We start from the raw sequence: 18,574 nt of genomic DNA, 5'->3' as shown, positions 1-18,574 counted from the left end.
GCTAGGAGGAACTACAGCAAGAAGAAATAGCACAGAATAAAAACAGCAAGTCCACAGATAACTGCCAAACTGCAGATGCTTTTGCTTCATTTGAACAGAAAGCGACATACAGATTGATTTGTATCCTGAGTTTAAAGGGTCCAACATTCTGACACAGCTCTTTCCCTAATGGTTTTATTTAAATTTTATCTAAATGGCAACAGGAAATACAAAATGTTTGAGAATAAATCACAGAGGAGAGGAAAAAACCCACACGGGTGATAACCGTGCCAAGCAGACTTGGAAGCCTCTGTAACAAGCCTCACTGAGCAATCTGCAAGCTCCCAGGATGGTGGCAGCTCTAAACCTATTATTCCGTTATAGGATAAACAGCTTGATGGGCAATTTTTAAATCCTGGAGTTATGGGAGGTTTTACTACTTAACCAGAAAACTTTCGTTGTTAAGGGTTCTCATTGCCTTCCGCCATTTCAAATGTTCCAGCCACTCAGCACACACACGCACACACTCACACACACACTTTATCCATTTAAATGATGGAGATCCAATATCCAGCATTTCATTGCTGCCACTGACAGAAAGAAGAAGGACCAGCCTCCTTGGCTTTGACAGCCTGGGCAGCCAGAAGCACCCAGAAGGATCCAAATCTCCCACGAAGACATCCCCTAGGCAAGTCAAGAGCCAAGAAACCTGCTCCAGTCTTGAGATAGTTCTCCGTCACCTAGTGGCAAAGCTTGTATTCGCTCTCCTGCTTCTCTGAGAACAGAAATTTATATTCTGTAATATCAAGATCAAAAGCAAAGATTGTGCGAGCACCTCAATCAATGTCAGACGAGCATCGTTTTTCTGCTTGAGAATCATTTCCACCGTCCAATATGTTCTTCAGGAATCCTGATGTCTTTTCTTGCTGCCCTCACTTCCATAGAGACCCTATGAGCGGAGAATTAGAGAACTCCAGCACTTTCTACCTGCTCCCTCATGTCGAATCTGCTGATGTGTAACAAATATTCCAATGACATCCCCTGAACTGTGCTCAAAACTCCACAAGGACTCTTCCCATGTTGAGTACAAACACCTGCGCTTGGTTTTAAAATCACTTGTGATGCAACATTACTAGTGGGAATGTACAGGTGTCCCGCCACTTTGGAAGACAGTTGGGCTGTTCTTCAAAATGCTTAATATAGGCTGGGTGTGGTGGCTCATGCCTGTAATCTCAGCACGTTGGGAGGCTGAAGTGATCACCTGAGGAGTTTAAGACCAGCTTGGCCAACACAGTGAAACCCAGTCTCTACTAAAAATACAAAAATTAGCCGAGTGTGGTGGTGTGCACCTGTAGTCCCAGCTACTTAGCAGGCTGAGGCAGGAGAATCACTGGAACCCAGGAGGCAGAGTTGCAATGAGCAAAGATCCCGCAGCTGCAGTCCAGCCTGGGTGACAGAGCAAGACTCTGTCTCAAAAACAAAAACAAAAAATGCTAAATATAGTTACCATATGACCCAGCAATTCCACTCCTAGGAAATTTCTACCCAGAAAAATGGAAACATTCATCCCCCAAAAAACTGGTGCACAAATGCTCACAGTTGCATTATTCTTATTAGCTAAATGTCCATCAGCTGATGAATGGAGAAACAAAATATAGTATCTCCAGACCAATGGGACATTGGGCAGTATAAAAGAATGAAGTAGTGATACAAGCTATGACAAGAGTTAACTTTGAAAATGTTATGACAAGTAAATGAAGCTAGTCACGAAAGACCATGTAGTGATTCTATTTATGTGAAATGTACAGAACAGGTGAATCTGTAGAACCTGAAAGTAGATCCGTGGTTGCTTTCAGTAGGGAAAGGGGAACTTGGGGAGAAAATGGACAGAGACTGTTAATATGTATAGGGCTTTTTCCTGGAGTAATGGGAATGTTACAGCATTAGATCATGGTGATTCGTGCACAAATTTGTGAAGATACTAAAAACCACTAAACCATATGCTTTTAAATAGATGAATGATATGAGCTGTATAAAATATCTCCATACAGCTGAGCGCTGTGGCTCACGCCTGTAATCCCAGCAATTTGGGAGGCCGAGGTGGGTGGATCACTTGAGATCAGGAGTTCGAGACCAGCCTGGACAACGTGTGAAACCCTGTATCTACTAAAAATACAAAAATTAGCCAGGTGTGGTGGCGCACATCTGTAATCCCAGCTACTCGGGAGGCTGAGGCAGAAGAATCATGAACCCAGCAGGTGGAGGTGGCAGTGAGCCAAGTTTGCGCCACTGCACTCTAACCTGGGCAACAAAGCAAGACTTCATCTCAAAAAAACAAAAATTCCCCCCAAAACTGAGATGTTAAGAGAAAAACACTTACGATAGACAATTCTATTCACAGCAAGATGAAAGGCTATCCAACATGAAAATTTTCCAGCAAAATACCTAAAAACGCTCAATAAAACAATTTTAAAATATTTAAAATACATAGCTGATCTTGCAAGAAAGAAAGGGAAACTCCTCGAGGTAAGTTAAAATAGGAGTTGAGTCTATGTCTGCTCTCAGGGAGGGAGAGGATGGGTTGCTCATTAACTAAAAGCTGCAGTTTCAGAGCTCAAGCATGCACCGGATATGGGATTTTGGGTTCTCTTGAGAAATATCATTGAAACTGAAATATCTGCAAAAATTTAGGTCCCTGAAAGATTGGATTTTTTTGTGTGTGTGTGTGCAAATCCAAGGAAACGCATAATGAGACAAACAAGAAGATAGTCTCTGGATGTGTTCAGAGTGGGGGTAAAAAAAATCCCAACCCAGGACTTGAGACCACACATGTGTTTGTCTAAATTTACACGGTCTCCAGAGGTTAGAGAATTGCCATTTAAAATTATAAGCTCTTAAAGAGAGTACTCAAGACAAATAGAAACACAGTCATAAAATCTAATTTTTAGTATTTTATATGGAGGAAGGAGCCCATCTAGGCAAAAGTGTCTGGGCCCACAAGAGTCATTCTACAGCCCTGGATCCCTTGACTTTAGCTTTTTATCTATAAGTGACAAACAAAGAAGGAAAGTAACAAGATCTGAAGTGTGGCCAATAACAGCACAAGGACTGAGCCCAGACACTAACAGTAATGACAGCAACCATTTATTGAGTACCCACTGTGTGGTGGGCACTCTGCTCAATGTTTCACACTTATTTTACCATTGTTTCATCTAATCTCTTGACAAGCTCAGGGGGAAGGTATTATTACCTCTGTTTCACAAATGAGGACACTGGGTCTGAGAATGTAGGAACGCAGGAACTTTTCTTTTTTTAAGGGATGGTCTCACTCTGTCGCCCACGCTGGAGTACAGTGGTATAATCACAGCGCATTCACTGCAGCTTTGAACTCCTGGGCTCAAGCAATCCTCCTGCCTCAGCCTCCCAAGTACCTGAAATTACAGGTGCGTGACACTAACCTAGCTAATTTTTTAAAACAGTGTGTATAGATGGGGTCTTGCTATGTGCCCCAGGCTGGTCTGGGACTCCTAGCCTCAACTGATTCTCCCACCTTGGCCTCCCAAAATGCTGGGATTACAGGCGTGAGCCACCACACCTGGTCAAATGTAGGAACTTTTTAAAGGTTCTGTGGCAGCTAAAGGAGGATAAAGCCTGGACTCTGAGGCAGATTATGAGACCCTGTTGCAGGATTCTTGCAGCAGTGTGTGCGAGAGACGGCAGGAAGCTTATTTTAAGGCAGCGGTCATAGTGATCAAACGGAATGGAGAGATTTGAGGGTTGTTTAAGAGATACCATCCCAGGGCAGGAGACAAACAAGTGCTAAGGGTGAGAGAGAAGGAGGAACTGAGCAAAACTGAGGTTTCCAGGTGAGTGATAACACTGCCTGAAAAGGCAGGGCATACAGAAGAGAGTGTGAGAAGGTAATGAGTTCCATTCTTCACATGTGGTACACGAGGCATCCATGGGACATCCAGATGGCATCAGAGTCCAGTGGAAAGTTGAAGCACATGAGAATGGAGGCTCAGACAGCAGAGGAGGCCTGAGATACAAACCTCACTGCCATCAGGACAAGCAGGCTAGAGACGTGGCAAAGGGTGCAGAGAGGACAGCCCAGGAGCAAGAAGCAGAAGGATAGACAGTGTTCAGCAAGTGCTGACTGACTACCCTATCCCTTGTCTATTTCCACCAACAGGAGGAATTGCATCCTGCAAAACTTTTTTCTTTTCTGCTCTCTATGCCTGGCCTCTCACTTATGCTATATTTGAATCCAAAGACTTCAAGAGACTGAGACTTAGGAAGAGAGAAATGTCTTAATAAGAAGCAAGCAGGTCAGGTGCAGAGGCTCATGCCTGTAATCCCAGTGCTTGGGAGGCCAAGACAGGGGAAGTGCTTGAGCCCAGGAGTTGGAGACGCGCCTAGGCATCATAATGAGACCCGACACCATCTCTACAAAAAATAAACAAATTAGCCTGTGCCTATAGTCCCAGCTCCTTAAGAGGCTGAGGAGGTAGGATTGCTTGGGCTCAGGAGTTCAAGCCTGCAGTGAGCTACGATTACACCACTGCACTCCAGCCTGGATGACAGAGTGAGACCCTGTCTTTGAAAACAGATAAATAAAATAAAAAGTAAGAAGACCTCATCTCTGAAAAAAAAAAAATAACTAAGTGTTCAAGCTTCCTGGTTGACTTCAGAAATCCATTTGTCCAGCCGGGCACGGTGGCTCATGCCTGTAATCCCAGCACTTTGGGAGGCCAAGGCGGGCATATCACTTGAAGTCAGGAGTTCAAGACCAGCTTGGTCAACATGGTGAAACCCTGTCTCTCCTAAAAATACAAAAGTTAACTGAGATTTGGGTGAGGACACAGCCAAACCATATCAGGTAGGATGCTGTATCTGTGAGGCTACAGACACAGCATCAAGACTTTCCTTTCTGGCAGGAGACAGCACACTCAGAAGGGGCAATTAAAGAGACATTACCAAAGTATTTACAGAGATTGTGAAGGATTAAGGGAAACCAATAAGGAATAACAAGGGTTGGTGAATGACCCTAAGGCTAGCAACAGAGGGGGAAGCAATTACCACCCTAAGGTCTGCAGAGAGTTACTTGCAGTTACTGCAGAGAGTTACTTGCAGTTACACACCCAGTTACTTGCTACAGGTGCAAGTAGCACCTGTAGTCCCAGCTACTTGCAAGGCTGAGGCAGGAGAATCATTTGAACCTGGAAAGTGGAGGCTGCAGTAAGCTGAGATCACACCACTGCACTCCAGCCTGGGCAGCAAAGCGAGACTCCACCTAAAAAAAATCATATATATATATATATATAATATTTTATATATATATAATATTTTATATATATATTTTATATATATATATAAAATTTGTCTCTGCAGACCTTAGGGTGGTAATTGCTTCCCCCTCTGTTGCTAGCCTTAGGGTCATTCACCAACCCTTGTTATTCCTTATTGGTTTCCCTTAACCCTTCACAATCTCTGTAAATATTTTGGTAATGTCTCTTTAATTGCCCCTTCTGAGTGTGCTGTCTCCTGCCAGAAAGGAAAGTCTTGATGCTGTGTCTGTAGCCTCACAGATACAGCATCCTACCTGATATGGTTTGGCTGTGTCCTCACCCAAATCTCATTTTTAATCGTAGCTCCCATAATTCCCACATGTTGTGGGAGAGACCCAGTGGGAGATAATTGAATCCTGGGGGCAGTTTTCCCCATACTGTTCTCATGGTAGTCGATAAGCCTCATGAGAGCTGATGGTTTTATAAGGGGTTTCCCTTTCACTTGGCTCTCATCCTCTCTTGTCTGCCACCATGTAAGACGTGCCTTTTCCCTTCCACCATGATTGTGAGGCTTCCCCAGCCATGTGAAACTGTAAGTCCACTAAATCTCTTGTTCTTTATAAATTACCCAGTCTTGGGTATGTCTTTAGCAGCAGCGTGAAAAGAGACTAACACACTACCAATCACGACTGGAAGACTTCTCCTGTGGTCCCAAGTTTAGGTGCTCTCCTTAATGGCATAGATGGGGTCACCTCCAGTGCCTGACACACAGAGAGTTCTTAAAAACTGTTAGGTAGATGGATGAATAGAGATCAGATCTGGAGAACCAACTTGGGGCCATTTATTACAAACTGAGTATTTCACTTTTGAGAAAGCAAATTAAATATCCATATGGAAAGCATATAATAAGAGAAGAGGTGTTGAATATATTAAATATTGTAGTATATTTATATTCACAAAGAAGAGAATCTTCACTGATGAATGTCACAGAGAATTAAGCCTGAAAAGAGCCATTTGGTGTGGCAATGAAAGGCACTGGTGACCTCTGAGACAGTGTCAGTGAAGTAAGTGTTTCTAGAGTGATAAGGAAATGAGTCACCAGATACAGCTGTCACTCAGTGAGGATGCCCAGGCTGGAGCAGGTAGACATCTCATATTAAGAGTGTTTTTTAATTCAGCAAAAACCAACTAAAATATACAATGGAAATAAATCTATTTCTTAAAGTAACAAATATTACAGTATACCTAAGAATAACTTTAACCAGTAAGAAGAATACTTGAAAATGTTACTAAATGCAATAAAATAAGATATACATAAGTGGCAGAGAAGAACACGTCTTTGAGGTGGAAGTTGGAATGTTGGGAGATTGTTAGGAGATTCTCTCTCTCTCTCTCTCTCTCTCTCTCTCTCTCGCGCGCGCGCTTTCTTTCTTTCGAGTTGGGGGTCTCACTCTGTCACCCAGGCTGAAGTGTAGTGGAGTGATCTTACCTCACTGCACCCTCAAGCTACTGGGCTCAAGGGATCTTCCTTTTTCAGCCTCCTGAGAAGCTGGGAGTACAGTCATGCACCATCATGCATGGCTAATTTTCTTAACTTTTGTAGAGATGAGGTCTCCCTATGCTGCCCAAGCAGGTCCCGAACTCCTGGACTCAAGTGATCCCCCTGCCTCAGCTTCCCAAAGTGCTGAGATTACAGGCATGAGCCCCTGTGACCATCCACTGCCTTTTTAATGCACAGGTTTAATATAATTTCAAAGGGGATATTTTTTTTTTTTCTGGAACACAACAAAACATTCTAAAATTAACCTAGAAGAACACAGAGGTTAGAACATTTAGAATTTTTTAAAACACAAAAGACAGAAAAGGAGTTGCCTTCTCTGACATTAAGCTAGAAAATAAAGCAATAATCATCAAAGTGGCATGAAGACTGGGAGGAAATTTTAAATATACGTTGGGAAGTGAGGCTGTAAAATACATGTTTTCTCAGATAGTCATCCAGTTTTCCAAACATAAATAAAAATAACCTCCACTTTTGAAATTTTAGAAATTCCCTTCTAGTGCAGGCAAGCCAATGACTGATTTTTGCATGACATCTTGAGTGAATGATGGAGGAGCTCCATCTCACACGGAGACCAGAAATCCTCTGAGGGCCACACGGTTGATCACCGCTTAGCAAGAGCACATCACTCTGCTCACGTCTGTGGTTAACTTCAGCCCAAGCTACAAAGGCTCGATGGCGGTAGCAACACGAAAGAGCCAAGGTTGTAAATCAACTCTGAGCTGCCTTCCCACCTTCCTTCATACAAATGAGGACATGATTTTCTCCAGGGTTACGGTGGAAACTTATGGGTTTACAGATAACCGGCATTATTCTTTTAGAAATAGAGATGGTACACACGATGGAGGCACAAACTCCAGGATAGATGGTGACCGCAGCAAAAGGCAATCTGGTGCCTTGTCAACTCATAAAGCTCCTCATCATCGCAGCAGCCCCAGCCCAGCATGCAGAAAATCTCTCTCTCTCTCTAAGCCGAGGAACCAGCATGTCATGCGGCCTGTCTTCCACTGGGCAGGCATTTGTTTGGAAGTTTCTGCAGAGAGGCCGGAGCCCTCCTTCAGATCCACGTCTCAGGGAGATCCTACCTTATGCTAGATCATATGGAAGTCAATAAAACTTACAGACAATCCAGAAATTGCAGCCATAGGCTTAATAGTGAGCAACACTCCAGGTTTACTCCTGGCCAACTTCAATGTACTCCTGGGGGGCTGAGGAGCCACCTCTCGGAATCCAGTGTGGTAATAAAGGTAAATATCTGAAAAATACAGTTTATCCTTCCAGCTATTAACACACACTGAAAAACTCCAATAATTACGAAGGTGAATTAATGGAATAGGAAGAGCTAGATCAATGGAACACAAGAGCTTGTCAGAAAATACTGCCAAAAGAAAAGATAGCCCCATTTTGGATACAATTATTAGTGATAATTAGTTCAATTGACAAATGCCTATTAGACACAAAGCACTATAATAAGCACTTTAATTATTACATGTATACAAAATTTATGCTAGATGTGTGTGCTATATATTTTTTTAATTCACATGTATATGTGTGTATGTATATAGGCATGCATATATATTTCTAAATTCATATATACATTTATATATATAATATTTTTTAAACTGTTACTCAAATGATTCTTGGTGCTAATTTTTTTTTTTTTTTTGAGACAAGGTCTTACTCTGTCACCCAGGCTGGAGTGCAGTGGTGTGGTTTGATCTCGGTTCACTGCAATCTCCGCCTCCCAGGTTAAAACGATTCTCCTCCCAAGTAGCTGGGATTACAGGCATGCGCCACCACACCCAGCTAATTTTGTGTGTGTGTGTTTTTACTAGAGATCAAGTTAAGCCATGTTGCTCAGGATAGTGTTGAACTCCTGAGCTCAGGTGATCTGCCCACCTCAACCTCCCAAAGTGTTAGTATTACAGGTGCTGGGCCTCTTGGTGTTAACTCTGAGTATCTCCTGACCCTATTCTCACCTCTCCATCTCTTCTGCCACCATCCAGATGCAACCTCAAGCCATCACTTGCTTGAGTTATTGCAGGCAGCTCCTAACACCATCTTCGGAGTGAGCTTTCCGACATGCAAATATGAACACTGCTTGCTTGAAATTCATTAGTGCCTTCCTGCTGCCTATGGAAAATAATCCCAAAGTTTTCAAGTAATATGCACAGCTGCTCATTAGTGGAGTCCTTGCCCAGCCTCATCCTCTGCTGCTTCCTTTGTTTAAGGTCCCCAAACCTTCTTCTGATGGTTCTAAAAAGCTGCTGCCCTTCAGGACCACTGCCAGTCTTCCCTGCTACTCATGAGAGCCCCGCAAATCCTTTCTGGACACTATCCAACCCAGAAAGTCAGAGGCTGGTGAAAATCTCAGCCACAGCATTTCTGATATCGTAGTCTATGTGCCTTTGACTGCTCACTCGCATGGGCACGGTCTCTTGTGAACAGGAAGGCATCTTTGTGTCTTGCACATAGCAAACACCTCGTAAATATCACACATACAATTGGACGGCTGAATGACCAAAGTGAGTCAACGAATGAATGAGTGCATTATAAACTGCACTGGCCAAATTTAGCATCATGTTCTACTGTGGATACGGAAATCTCCCGGTGACATGTCAGAAATGGGTAAGCGCCATCTCATTAACTCACGTCAAATCATCATTGATTCCCTAGTTCATAGATCAGTACGATGATCTTGATATTTGTTGACAACTGAATTATGATGATGATTTTGACATTTTCTCTCCTACATTTTCAGTGCTTCCCTGACATGATGTCCAAAGGTTATTAATACCTTGAATGAAACTGTAAGAGTTCAACTGTATTAGCTGCCTGGTGGAAGAGAATGGAATAAAATGTTATTTAAGTATAAGGACAATTAGTACACCTGTGGTCCAACTTAGATTCTTGGTTTGGAAGCAAGGAGAGGTCAGCTAGCCCCATACCCCATTTGGTAAAGAAATTGCAGAGAGATGGCGTCCCAGTTTATACTGTATTTTCCCAGGGACAAAGAGTCCACCACCTTGTGGTACACTGCACTCCTGGTTTATAGTTCAAATAAATAAAATTTCAAAAATGGGTACCTTTGTTTCTTCTACCCAATGATCTTATTTTTTTCTTCTACATCAATCATGCAGATTACACTTTCATGTAATTTTCAAATATTACAGGACACTATGAAGACATATCATTATCATGTAATTTTCAAATATTGCAAGACGTTATCAAGACATATCATTAACCGTCCTTTTATCTTCTTTTTTTTCCAGGCTAAACACACTCACTCCTTCAGCCTTCTTAATATGACCATGTTTTCATACTTTCCACAGTATCTCAGCCAGCTAGGGGTGCTATATCAAAATGCCATAGATGGAGAGGCTTCAACAACAGACCTTTATGTCTCATAGTTCTAGAGGCTGGGAAGTCCAAGATCAAGGTGAATGCGGATTTGGTTCTTGGTGAGGGCTCGCTTCCTGGCTTGCAGATGGCCTCATTCTTGCTATATCCTCACATGACAGAGAGAGGGAGAGCTTGTGTCTTTTCCTCTCCTATAAGGACTCCGATCCCATTGTAAGAGTTTCACCTTCATTACCTCAAATAAACCTGATTACCTCCCAAAGGCCTCATCTCCAAATACCATCGCAATGAGGCTTGGGGCTTCAAAATATGAATTTCGGCGGGGGGGGAGCGGGACACAACTTGGTTTATAACACATGGCGATCCACTGTTAAATTCTGTCCTAGAAGGCAAAACAAGGGCTAAGAGGTCTCTAGATTTGTGCTTCCCTCAGAGCCACGAATACTGGAGGTACGTTTTCGCCCATTAACTGAACTGTTCATGTAGCATTTGTAGTTCCAAGAGATATGAATCATTGTTAGACGCTTGAAGTGCCTTTGGAGCAAACTGTCTGTCCATAAATTTTCAAACAGTGGTTTTATTCAAAATGACATGCCTTACATGTATTATGAACTATATACTTCCTGGAATCGCTCTACAAAGGTTATTTAATTTGATCCTCAGAACAGCTTTATCCACAGTCAGCAGATAAGAAAACTGAGGCCAGGCATGGTGGTTCACACCTGTAATCCCAGCACTTTGGGAGGCTGAGGCAGGAGGATCGCTTGAGGCTAGAAGTTAGAAACCAGCCTAGGCAACATAATGAGACCTGTCTCTACAAAAATAACAGAAGAAAATTAGTCAGGCATGGTGGCACACACCTGTAGTCCCAGCTACTTAGAAGACTGACGTGAGAGAGCTGCTTAAGCCCAGGAGGTTGAGGCTGCAGTGAGCCATGATTGTGCCACTGTACTCTAGCCTGGGTGTCAGAGCAAAACTCTGTCTCAAAAAAAAGAGGGAGGAAGGAAGGAAGGAAAGGAGAAAGGAGGGTGGGAGGGAGGGAGGGAGGGAGGGAGGGAGGGAGGGAGGGAGGGAGGGAATGGAAGGAAGGAAGGAAGGAAGGAAGGAAGGAAGGAAGGAAGGAAGGAAGGAAAGAAGGAGCTGGGTGTGGTAGCTTGTGCCTGTAATCCAAGCACTTTGGGGGGGCCAAGGAGGGCCAATCACTTGAGGTCAGGAGTTCAAGACCAGCCTGGCCAATATAGAGGCTGAGGCAGGAGAATTGCTTGAGCCTGGGAGGCGGAGGTTGCAGTGAGCTAAGATTGCACCATTGTACTCCAGCCTGGGTGACAGAGCAAGACTTAGTCTCAAAAAAAGGAAGGAAGGGAGGGAGGGAGGGAGGGAGGGAGGGAGGGAGGGGAGAAAAACAAGCAGGAAGACAACGAAGAATGTTCTGAAGCGTTAGATCCAGAACCGGGGTCTCCGTATTTCAGGACACCAAGCATGCCTTAAGACAATGCTCTCTCAGATTTCATTGCCACTGTGTTGGCGAGGCTCTCAAAGGCCTGAATCTCATTCTCAGCACCGAACAAACATTGCCACAAATATCCCCCTGTGTGAGGAGATGATAAACATGTATGTCTGTCTTGGACAGGCTCTGGCTGCTGATATGCCCAAGAGCGTCTGTGCAAAGAATATTTCTAACCAAATAAAGAAGAATTTGGGAACCTTCAGAACCTTCTCAGAGCAGATGGATGAAAGGTTAATTGTGTTACTTAGCCTCCTAGCATTTGTAAAGCTGCTCAAGGGAGAAAAAGGCTGATCTAGGAGCAGGTAAGAAATAGGCTGAATTGAGGAAGCACTCTCCCTGCCAAGACCTAAGAAACTTGTCAGCATCAAACGTGTGCTTGACACTGTACACCAGGCCGCATGCTGCATTTGCTCAGCAAATCTCAGTCTCAACAACTTTTGGAGAAAACTCACTCTCCTCTACTGTGCTCCAAGTGCTCCTTCTGGGATTTTTATTCCTAATCAGAGGGGCTAAAGAGAAGGGACAGAGTGGGACACTAACCTTCATCAGTTCTCCCAAAAGCATGTACATTTCTGATACCACGTGGGCACATCCCCAGTGATTACAGATTTTGAGTCACAACAATTCTGGTCATATCATGGAAGGTAAATTATACAATCAGAAGGATAAGGAAGAGTAAGGCAGAACAAAAAAGGATCACCCTAATAAAATGTTGTTACCTTCCTCCCCTCTTCAAAATCATCAGTATTACACCTCCCACCACCACCACCATCATCTCTAATTAATTTAGAGAATCTGAAACAATAAAGCATCTGTTCTAAAAGAGGTATTCAGAAGCACTATCAATTTTAAACACACATCCAATTCTTCATAAAAAGACCCTCTTGGCAAGATCCCATTTACTTAGATGTAGATTTCTTCCTTTAAGAACTTATCTGAGGTCAGACATGGTGGCTCACACCTGTAATCCCAGCGCTTTGGGAGGTCAAGGCAGGAGGATTGCCTGAGCCTAGGAGTTCAAGATCAGGCGGGGCAACATAGCAAGACTCCATCTCTACAAAAAAAACTTTTTTTTTTTTTTTCCAAAATTAGCTGGGCACAGCAACACGCACCTGTAGTCCCACCTACTTGGGAGGCTGAGGCAGGAGGATTGCTTGAGCCCAAGAGATCAAGGCTGAAGTGAGCTATGATTGTGCCACTGTACTCCAGTCTTGGTGACAGAGCAAGACACTATCTCAATTAAAAAAAAATTACCTGAGGTGGCATGTTATATTTGTGTTCAGCAAATACATACTCTCAGACCTCTTCTTATGCACACAATTCAGGGGAAGAGTATGCATGTGAAGAGGGCAGAGAGTATGTACCTGCTCAACAAAATCATCTTCGCACCACTCATGTTGGACTTGACCATTTGCTGAACTGAGTGTACTTCCCCACCCACTGACTTTGAGTTTGGCCACGAGACTTGCTTTAACCAACAAAATACTAGGGATGTGTCATGAGCAGAGACTTGAAATGAGCTTGCATTGCTACTTCTAGCCTCTTCATCCTGACATCACCATGACAACATGCTTTGGGATGCCCACTGATCCAAGAAGCATGAGACACACGAAACAGTCAGATCCAATCTGTGGCTTGGAACCAAGCCCAGCTGAACTCAACCCGGACCAGCCAAATCACAGCTTACCCAAAGATATGCGAGAGTAAGAAATGATTCAAGAACAACTCACTTATACATGTATGGCTTGAGCAACAATGTCGAATGTTGGTGCTACTGATTGAGATGGAGAAGGGGGAGAAAAGGGACTTGGGTTACAAAGGGATGTAACACAGAGTCAAGAGCTTGGCTGGGACATATTGGAGGTGCCTAGTAGACAGCCAAATGAAGCTGTCAAGTACATGGGAGTTCAGGAAAGAAGTCAGAATTAGAGATAGAAAATTAGGATTCACCAGTGTCTAAATGGAGTTTAAAGACGAGTTCCTTGAGGAGAAGACCTGGGCAATAGAACTACACAAAGAGAAAGGGGTCTGAATACTGAGCCCTTGACACACCAACTGGTAGAATCAGAACAAGGAAGGCCAAGCAAAGAAAACAGAAGAAAGTAGAAGGAAACCCTGGAAATGGCAGACTCCAAGAATGGACCTTTGCATTTGGTAAAGCCAATATATTGGTGATGTTCACAGCACCAATTTCAGAAAACCAAAACCTGGGTAGATTCAAGAGAGAACAAGAGGCAAAGAACAGAAGGCAGCAGAAAGAGGCAATTTTTCCAAAAACTCTGCTGTACGAGGGCAGATAAATGTGGAACTGCTTCTATTCTAGTGATTATGCTAGAAAAACAATTACCATGACAGAATAAAAAAAAAAAAAAAAAAAAAAGAAAGAAAAACAAAAATAGCTCAGCAAGCTGAGGATGTGGTTCAGACATTAGGATAACACCAAGGAACCCAGAAACCTAGATCCCTGCGCCTGCTTCACCCTGGTCAGCCCTGGTCAGCCCGATGACCTTGGACAGATCCCCCCACAAAAAACTCACATGCTCCAGGGGGAGCGCTTGGATTCTATGCTCCTCTCTGCAACTCCAGACCGAATTTATTGTTCTTGGCAGGAGAAGATCTGGAAGCTTTTAGGGGTTTCATGAATTACAGAACATGGGCAACCTAAGAGGTCCCAAGGTTGAAATGTCAGTTTCTATCTCCAAAGAGCTGCAGGGGGCTGGGCGCAGGGGCTCAGGCCTGTAATCCCCGCACTTTGGGAGGCTGAGGAGGGTGGATCACAAGGTCAAGAGATTGAGACCATCCTGGCCAACATGGTGAAATCCCATCTCTACTAAAAATACAAAAAAAAAAAAAAAAAACTTAGCTGGGCATGGTGGTGCACGCCTGTAGTCCCAGCTACTTGGGAGGCTGAGGAAGGAGAATCGCTTGAACCCAGGAGGCAGCGGGTGCAGTGAGCCGAGACTGCACCACTGCACTCCAGTCTGGTGACACAGAGAGACTCCATCTCAAAAAAAAAAAGAGCTTCAGGGAATGGACGTGGGAAGAACTCCTCAGCTGCTCTTCTTTCTGGTGACAGATGAAGCTATAAGCAAGAATGTGGAATCACATGACTGTGTCTCCAACATCAGCAGATTTCCAAAGCCTGCATTATCTAGGTTTTGTGATTCCCTGTGACCCACGCACAGGAAAAAATGTGAGGTCCCACTGCCTGATTGAAAACTGAAAGGCTGGGAACAGTGGCTTATGCCTATAATCCCAGCACCTTGGGAGGCCAAGGTGGGAAGATCACTTGATGTCAGGAGTTTGAGACCAGTCTGGGCAACATGTTGAGACACTGTCTCAACAAAGAATACAAAAAACTAGTCCAGCGTGGTCCCAGCTACTCAGGAGGCTGAGGTGGCAGGATCCCTTGAGCCCAGGAGATCAAGGCTTCAGTGAGCTGCAATTGCACCACTGCACTCCAGCCTGGGCCACAGAGTGAGAACCTGTCCCCAGCCCTTACCCCAAAATTAATGAATAATAAAAACTCAAAGCACTATGGCATCACAGAAAACCAGAGAAAAGAAAGGAAGAAGCCAAATTCTTCTTTATCTAAATAGACCCAGATATAGTAATATAAAGACACTAGCTTAGGATGTATCCACCAGATGTACAAGTGGTAAAATCCAACGTCTTGAAGAATTGATAAATTCAACAGACCGAAAATAACTCCCCAAATAAATAAGAAATGACCAAATACACAGAAATCCAGACTGTCAGGATCATCCAAGGCCACTCCAGCCCTCCACGTTGTGACCAGTTCAGAATCCAGCTTTAGAATGAACACCTGCAGAGGTCCACACTCAGCCATGATCCCCCCAAAACAGCCTGCCCCATTGGGCTCACATCCTAAGCCAGCATCTTTATACTGCTCTATCTGGGTCCCGATCTCAAGCGATCCTTTCACCTTGGCCTCCCAAAGGGCTGGGATTACAGGCAAGAGCCACCACACCCAGCCTTTGAGTTTCTAATCAGGCATTGCTTTTTAAGTAGAATCAACATCTGCATCATCTTATACCTTCTAGACATTGGTCCTAATTCTGCCTGTGAACATGCCAACAAAGCTGATTTCCTAAGAGCTCGGTGTCACGGTGATTCTCAGAGCACGAGGCGTCATCTGACCCAGCAGATTTCTCAATCTTCACTATTCCATCACTCACCTGGTCTGCCTCTAGCTGTTCCATGTGACTTCAGCTCCTTCCCTTGCTAGAGTTCCCAGATGAGAAAAAGAAACCGCAGGCATGTTGGGGGTAAATATTCCATAAAGAAACATACGGTCCTATCTCTCATCATGGTTAACAGATCTACCCAGCTCAACCTGGAGGCTGCAGGTGTGTGCAGGTGAACAAGACAAATCGTTGGAACATTTCACTCAAGGGAGATGGATGTGAACACACACCTTCCACGTCCCAGTTATCCTCCCTCTCTGAGAAAATGATCTCAATGGCCAGAGTTTGTGGAAACAGTCTTTGAAAAACATCCTGAATGTATTGTTCTTGGAGGGAAAAGCTCCGGAACACTTTAGGGGTTTCATGACCTACAGAACACGTACGTCCTAAGAGGCCCCAACGTTGAAATGCCAGTTTCCATCTCTAAGGAGCTGCAGGGAATGGATGTGGAAACAACCCCTTTATCACTCTTCTTTCTGGCATCAGGGTCACTCTCCCCGGTGTGCACCTCTTAGCCCAGGCCAAAACCAAGCCCTTCGGGTGTGAAGCAAGCAGGCCTCCCCAGGTATGCAGGTATGGGTGGTACCATCAGCCTTTCCTCCCTCCAGTGGGTCAGCAGGAGCTGCTCAAACTACATGGTGCTTACTTAGAGGTCCTGGAGGAGCACTTTACTTTGGGATCTATTTGTTTATAACCTTCTCTGCTGCAAACCTGACAATAATCAAAGCCAACATCAGAAATTGCAAGAATAACAAATAATTGAGAAGCAACAAAACAAAATTATGGATCAATACTATGCTGGTTAATGATCTGAGGCAGGCGTGAGAAGACACTGTGTACAGATGGTCTTGAGGACTTCCCAGTTGCACCTCACCTTGTTCGGCTTGAGTGACCACAGCCAAGACCCCGCCCACCCTGGTCCATCCTCCCTCTGATCAGATCCATGGTATCCTCCCTCCTGGACCCCAGGCGGCCGGCGAGGGTCCTGCCTTCCCGTGGGTCCTGCTCTGTTTCCAGTTGCAGGCACAGAGGGAAGTCTGGTGACCCTGCAGAGGTCCCAGCTGCTGCACTAGACACGATCTCTCTGCCCAATGCTTGCTTGTTGCATTACTTTACATAAGCTGGTTTCCCTGTGTTCGTATTCCAAGGAGAATCATACGGCCCTGTCTCTCACTATGGTTGACAGACCTGCCCAGCTCAATCTGGAGGCTGCAGGTATGTGCAGGTGAACAAGAGAAACAGTTGGGATATTTTACTCAAGGGAGATGGACATGGACACATGCCCTTCTATGTCCCAGTTACCCTCCCTTGATGGTCAGAGACTGAGGAAACTCTATGAAGAACATAGACTCTATGTTTCACAGTCCTCTGCACCTGCCCTTGAGGCTGCACTCAACATTTTGCCCACCAACTCCTGGGGAAGAACCTCAGGGTTCCAGTCTCACACTTGATCATATAGCATTAACCTCAGTGATGGCATGTTTTCTCTCTCTTCCCATCTATGTTAAACTCTCAGAGTCTCCATTTCTTATCCTATAAAGGAGAAATATGACCACAAGCCCATATATAATGGAAGGCACACCAAGAGGACAGCTTGGTACCTGGCAAATGGTAGGGGATCCAGTTTTAAGGGCTCTCTTGTACATTGTTGATGAGAATGTAAAACGGTACAGCCATTTCAGAAAATAGTCTGGTACTTCCTCCAAAGGTGAAACATGGAATTACCATATGATCCAACAATTCCGCTCCTAGGTATGTACCCAAGAGCAATGAAAACATATGTCCACACAAAAACCTGTACACAAATGATTCACAGCAGCCTTATCCATCACAGCCAAAAAGTCAAAACAACCCACACGTCCATCAACTGCTGGACAGATAAACAAAATGTGGTGTATCCATACAGTGGAATGTGATTTGACCAGAAAAGGAAAGGAAGTACCGATAGATGCTACAACATGGATAAACCCTGAAGTCGTTTTGCTAAGTGAATAAAGGGCAGACAAAAAACCAAATAGACTGTATGCTTCCATATATATGAAGTCCAGAATAGGTAACTCCAGAGACAAATAATAGATTAGTGATTGCCAAAGGCAGGGGTGGATTGAGGAGTGACTGCCAGTGGGTATAATGTTTCTTTTCAGAGAGATAAAAATATTCCAGAATTAGACAGTGGTGAACTATAGACTTTTTTAGGATGAATTTTGATGTTGTTTTTGTTGGAGACAGGGTCTCATCACTCTGTCACTCTCAGCGAGTGCTGGAGTACAGTGTCTGTGCAATCATGGCTCAGTGCAGCCTTGAACTCCTGGGCTCAAGTGATCCTCCCACCTCAGCCTCCAGAGTAACGGGACTACAGGCATATGCCACCACACCCCACTAATATTTGTTTTTAATTTCTTGTAGAGATACGGGTCTCACTATGTTGCCCAGGCTGGTTGCAAACTGCTGGCTTCAAGTGATCCTTCTGCTTCGGCCTCCGAAAGTAGGGTGAATTTCATGGGATGTAAATTAATCTCCACAAAACATAAGGGAAAACAAACAAACAAAATAAAAATAGAACATGAAGCAAAAATATCGGAAGGACTCTTTGTCCTTCTTTCCAGACTTCCCTGTTTCCACTTCAAGTTATATGACCATCACTCTTAGAGTGGCCTTTTTGGGTCCTTTGACT

At 44.1% G+C, this 18,574-nt stretch overlaps 1 protein-coding gene across 5 annotated transcripts in view; it reads right to left on the bottom strand.

Moving 5' to 3' along the window:
• GALNT17 (polypeptide N-acetylgalactosaminyltransferase 17) overlaps nucleotides 1-18,574 on the bottom strand; it is a 611,589-nt gene that overhangs the window by 404,006 nt on the left and 189,009 nt on the right. The gene's annotated exons all lie outside the window — the stretch shown is intronic.

This window comes from Macaca fascicularis, chromosome 3 (genome assembly GCF_037993035.2).
Source record: "Macaca fascicularis isolate 582-1 chromosome 3, T2T-MFA8v1.1".
Taxonomy (NCBI): Eukaryota; Metazoa; Chordata; class Mammalia; order Primates; family Cercopithecidae; genus Macaca; species Macaca fascicularis.
The sequence above is the reverse complement of the archived record's forward strand: the minus strand, read 5'-3'. Positions and strand labels throughout refer to the sequence as shown.